Here is a 6,000-nt window from a genome sequence, read left to right as displayed (position 1 = left end):
GCTCCAAACGTTTGAACTTTCTGGGTCATGTCATCTCCGATTCTGGAATCGCTGTGAACTCCGACAGGGTTAAATGTATTAGAGAGTTTCCTCAGCCTAAAAATGTCCGCGGCGTCAGACTTCTCGGTATGGTCGGTTTCTACAGCCGTTTTATCAAGGACTTTTCTCAAATTTCGGCCCCCTTAATCTTTTGAAAAGGAAACACTTTCGCTTCATGTGGGAGGAAGATCAAACCCGTGCCTTTGAGCTACTGAAGAAGGCCCTTTCCGAAGCCCCGGTCCTCCACAGTCCTGATTTTTCCCGTGATTTTGATCTGCAGTGTGACTCTAGTGAACTCGCCATTTCTGCTGTGCTTAACCAGTCCGATGAAGATGGGAAGCTAGTCCCAATTGCATACTTTAGCAAGCTGTTACGTGGAGCTGAACTGAGCTACTCGATTTATGAGAAGGAATGCCTGGCTGTTGTATTAGATGATGAAAAATTCCGCTCATACTTGAACACCGTCAGTTCTTCGTCCATACGGACAATCAAGCCCTATCGTTGTTGAGCGCGATTGTCAAGCGGCTCGGTCGCACGGCTAGATGGATCCTTCGGCTGTCGGTCGATAAACTTACAATTGTACATCTACGTGGTAAGGAAAATGTCCTGGCCGATTGTCTGTCGCGAATGTTTGACGGGGAAAACGAGAGTGAGGTCGAGTTGGAGGAAGACTATTGTCAGACTGATAGTGTTGAGAGTATTAATATACTGCAAAACTATCCCTGGTCCTTCACGGACATCTCCGAACATCAGAAGGGTGACTGTGAGTGTCAGGAATTGTTAAAAGGAGTCACTGACGGGTATCTCCGAGAGAAGTCGTTCAGTATAAAAAGAGGGTTGTTGGTTCGTCGAAATCGAAAAAATGGAAAGGACAAGATTTATATTCCGGGTAAATTAAGGTCCATGATGTTGCATTATTATCACGATTCGTACCTAGGCGCTCATCTCGGCCAGTACAAAACCTTGCACCGTATCTCTCGTGATTTCTTTTGGCCGAATGTCAAAAAGAACGTAGCCTACTTGACTATGTGCTAGGGCTTTACGTCGCACCGACACATATGTCTTATGGCGACGATGGGATAGGAAAGGCCTAGGAGTTGGAAGGAAGCGGCCGTGGCCTTAATTAAGGTACAGCCCCAGCATTTGCCTGGTGTGAAAATGGGAAACCACGGAAAACCATCTTCAGGAGTGCCGATAGTGGGATTCGAACCTACTATCTCCCGGATGCAAGCTCACAGCCGCGCGCCTCTACGCGCACGGCCAAATCGCCCGGTACTTGACTATGTGAGGAGCTGCGATGTGTGTCGGCGGTCTAAACCTGCGCAATAATCTCAAACCGGTTTCCACTCTGCCGATGTTACAACGTACCCAGGGGAAAAGCTCTTTATCGATTACTTTGGTCCTCTCACAGAAACCAAGAATGGCAACGTTGGAATTCTGTCCATTGTCGACGTCTTTTCCAAATTCGTATGGTTGTTCTCTGTACGTAAAATAAATTCAAGCAACGCCGTCCAGCTCTTAAACCGGCATGTGTTCGGAGTTCACGGTCCCCGGGAAGTTTTAGTGTCTGACAATGCTTCTACTTTCAGATGTCGCCAATTCCGGCATTTGTGTTTCGGATGGGGTGTTAAGCACGTGTTCCTGAGTCCCCACTACCCCAAGCCTTCCCACGTCGAACGATTCCATCGTAATTTGAAAGCCTGTCTGTCAGCGTTCCACAGCGTGGACCAGCGTAGCTGGGACAATAATCTGTAAGTTTTTGTTTTAGCTTTTAACAACGCACTTCATGAATCTCATCACAATTCCCGAGCAGTTCAGTTACTAGGGAGAAATCTTACTGACCCGCTCCAATTGAAATGGAACATTGGATATCTGTCGGAGCCATCCAGAAACAGGAGCGTGGAGGAGAAGTGGAAGGAAGCCTTGGAGCAATTAGTCAGAGCGCGAGGTCGAGTGGCTAAAAGATTCGACCAGAGCGGAAAGAGGGTCACTCTGGAAATCGGAGACCTAGTCGAAGTGAAGATGTTTCCAATAAGCTCTCACTGGTAAACTGTGTCTGAAATGGTCTAGTCCCAAGAGAATTGTGAGGTTCCTGGGACCGGTAAGAGTAGAGTTAATGGATTTAACGAATAAGAGGTTTTCAAAGGCTCACGTGAGTTTGTTAAAGCCCTATCGTCAAAGGGCCTGTAATGTTTGATCAATTTGCTTTTTAGTTTTGTAGTATCATATGCTTGATTGACCTGTCTACCTGGATTCTAAAGTCCTTCCTTTTTCAGGGATAATGACGCTAAATAAATTGGATGGAATGGATGCTGGTATTGTTCAGTGAAAATGTACCAAATGAATTCCAAAACCGTTAATAGCAGAAGTTGCACTTGATTACACCGTTCCCCTTGTAAGTCAGGGCTCTGATTCATGAATGAAATGGGTCGGATGATACAAAAATAAAGGACTAGACTGATTGATTCACATAACCCTTGTGAGATAATACGCACGTCAATATGTGACGAACTGACTTATTTGAATGTTGTTGAAATTGATGCTTGAAATCGTTTATGTTTGTGTTTGTGTGTAGGTATAGTTAAATTTAAGGTCTTAGTTATAGCAAATGCGCGCATTTAAGTTAAGTGAAACCTCATTTAAAATGTGTCTGATTACCTAGATAAGACACGTTTTAAATGCGGGGCTGTTGGATGGTGAACCATGCTCCATTAGCATGTTTCTCAAATGCAATCTTTTACTATGAAAATGAGTTGTGTCGACCTCAGTTCAAAGAAAAACTTCTGTATTTCCATCGATGCGCATGACGTGTATTGACGATCTTTTCCTTTACGAGACGGCTAGGTTTTATCGTTTCGACACATATCTTTGCCTCTCTTACTTGAGATTTTTTAACAATGGAGCCCAGGCGGTCCGGAATTGCCTTTCTCAGTTTTAGGTGGATTTTACCATAATTAGAAGAGCCTTTACTACATTCATATCGTAAGTTAAGTATGGATATAACAGGTATGTGCTTTTAGTTGTTACTTTATTATTGAGATGTTTGTAAAACATTTTTCATAATTCTTGATAACTGGTCGATGTGCGTCTTTGTACTTCGGTGCGTGTAATATCCTGTGTGCAGGTATCTCTCCTATTTTTTTGAACTTTTGTTTCATGTTTATTCATCCTGTCCTGAGTCGTATTGTTTTCCTGCAACTTAAGGAAGTCTGAACTCTTGTACGAGCTCCGAATACGTGGCTTGGAGTCAGACAGCCCTGCTATTGAATGTGCAGCTCATTTATCATCGCATCTCCAGGTCCCTATTGATCTATCTAAGGTAGAAATAAACAAGCCCTTTGAGTCTATACTTAAGATAAAATCTAATATTGATGACATTGAGGCTTTTAAGAATGAATTTATGAAGGTAACGCCTACTAAGGTTCAAGTAGGCTGGCTCAAGGCTAGATCATTCAATTATTGTAGCCGGATTCAAGACCTTTTAACAATATATATATAAGTGAATTATCATCTCTATTATGTCTCGCCCCTAGTATCTTTACTGAGTTAGACCTGATGTTAGCTTGTAGGGAGGTAGAAAATTTATCTTTGGTTGACAAACAAAATCCTTCTTGTCCTAACTCTAATAACCATCCTAACCAAGTCGTTTCCAATTTAAATGTATAAGCGTCTAGCTGTGTTGCTACTTCTGTGTTGGAAGGCCTCATTTCCAGGTTAAATATCACCCCGTCTCATAATTCCCTTAAGGGACTGTTCTGTGGAGTTAAGAATTATTCAGTGAATTCGATTTATGAATGTTTGAGATTTCTAAGATTCCTCGTAGAAATGAAGGAATCTGCTAGCGTATATTCTGTTGATGACCTGGGCATGTACGGGGGCTTATTTTCCCATTGTGAGGGTATTTTAAAGATATAAATCTCTGAGGAGTGTAAAAGTGATGATCTTCATGAGCTGATTCCTAACAAATTTATTCCCTCCTTAGCCCTTCAGAGTGTGATACCACAGCCTTGTTTCAGAACTCAGTACCTTCATAAAAATTTACTCACGTATATTGTTAATGTAAAATACTTTTTTGTAAGGTGTTCAGAATTTCGGTCCCTGAAGAAGAAATATTTACGCGTAAACTAGAAGGTATATCCTCTGCCTATCCGTCTTACCTCTCCCTTATGAAGTGTCCTACTAACTTCGCAGAACTTGAAGCTGCCTGTTTCTTCGCAGAGGAAAGGGGGACGGAGACGCATCCAGACCTGCACACCTACCTCCTCCTATTAATCCCAATTATCCTGTGACTGCTAAAACTGGTAAATACACTAAACTTAAAGCATGTTTCGTATGTGGTTCTGTCGAGCATCTTAGGAATTCTTGGCCATCCAAGAACCGTAAACCGGACATTTGTTGCTATTTGTATGGTTCTAGGAAACATAAAACTTTTCTGCTCCAACTCCTTCCATAAACCTGCCAAATGACTAAAATGCAATTATAAAACCTCTGAATTCCAAAATTCCTTAAATTCAAATGATTTGGATGAAGTTGTCTGTCCTCTTCAATGTAATAAGATATACGGGCATGTTCTTTCCCTTGGCACTTTCACTAAGGTGTAAGTAAACAATGAACCGGTACTTGCATTGATAAATTCCGGTAGTGTAGTGAATTTGATTAATTTTGATTGGTATAATAATCTGAAGAGTGCTTGTAAATTTTCTGAATTGCTACCCCTTTGTGTAAAATGTGTTGCATCTGATGGTAATAAATTGGACATTTTGGGGACTGTAAGAGTAAAGCTAAAAATAGGAAAGTTCATTTGGAAAATTACCTTCCTAGTGGCATCCAATCTATCCTATAATGTAATTTTAGGGACTTGGTACTTGTCGAAAACTGAGTTGGTCCTGGACCTTCAAGCTAGTGTTATTTTCTAAGATTTCACACAATTCTAAATTTGATCTGATTGAGGCTCCATTGGGTGTCCTTACGGTCTTTTTTGTAGGTGGGTCAATACATGAAGAAAACAATGAAACTGATCTTTCAGATCTTAATCATTTGAGTCATGAACAAGCTTATCATGTCCGTAATCTGTGTCACCAATTTCAAGAGCTATTTGCTAGTAAGCTAGGTTTAACTTATTTACTGGAATACGAGATTGAGTTGTCCGATAACCAACATATGAGACCTCTTCCTTACCGCATTTCACCTCCTCGCATGCTAGAACTCAAAAAGATTATCGACCAAATGCTTGCCGATGGGGTCGTCAGATCGTCCACTTCTCCTTGTGCTTCTCCAATTTTTCTGGTACCTAAACCTTCTGGAGGATTTCGATTACACGTCCCTGAACCGCAAGGACATCTTGCAATCTATTCCTTTGCCAGATTTACTTACTTGTTTTGGATGGTTCTCTGGATCAAAATTCTTTACTTTACTTTACTATGTTAGATCTCAATCAAGCCTATTATCAGATTACGCTCTCTTCCCTCACAGCCTTTATCACAGACTGGAACCTTTACGAGTTTTTAAGATTTCCCCTTGTTCTTTCTTGCGGAGCAACAGTTCTAACAAGATTATTGAATTCTGAATTTGTTTTCAAGTACCCCGACGACCTGCTTGTCTTCTCGAACACCTTCGAAGAGCACATGAACCATTTCAGGGAAGTCCTGGTGCGCTTCAGAAAGGCTGGTCCCACTGTGAGATTATCTAAAGTAGCTTTCGCCAAACCGAGCCTGTCCTTTCTCGGGCATACTCTGTCCTACGGTGGAGTCTTTGTTGGTCATTCTAGAATTTGAACCACCTAAAGATGTAAAAGGAATTGCACGCTTTGCAGGGATGGTACATTTATTCCGCAAATTTATCCCGAATTTTGCTGAGGTAGCTGCACCTCTTAGTATCTTAGACGTAACGACGTCAAGTTCTTCTCGGGCCCCTCCCAACAGGAAGCCTTTAAAACCCTGAAACTTGCCCTGTCGAACGCTC

Source organism: Anabrus simplex, chromosome 4, assembly GCF_040414725.1.
Source record: "Anabrus simplex isolate iqAnaSimp1 chromosome 4, ASM4041472v1, whole genome shotgun sequence".
NCBI classification, from domain to species: domain Eukaryota; kingdom Metazoa; phylum Arthropoda; class Insecta; order Orthoptera; family Tettigoniidae; genus Anabrus; species Anabrus simplex.
Note: the sequence above shows the minus strand (reverse complement) of the source record.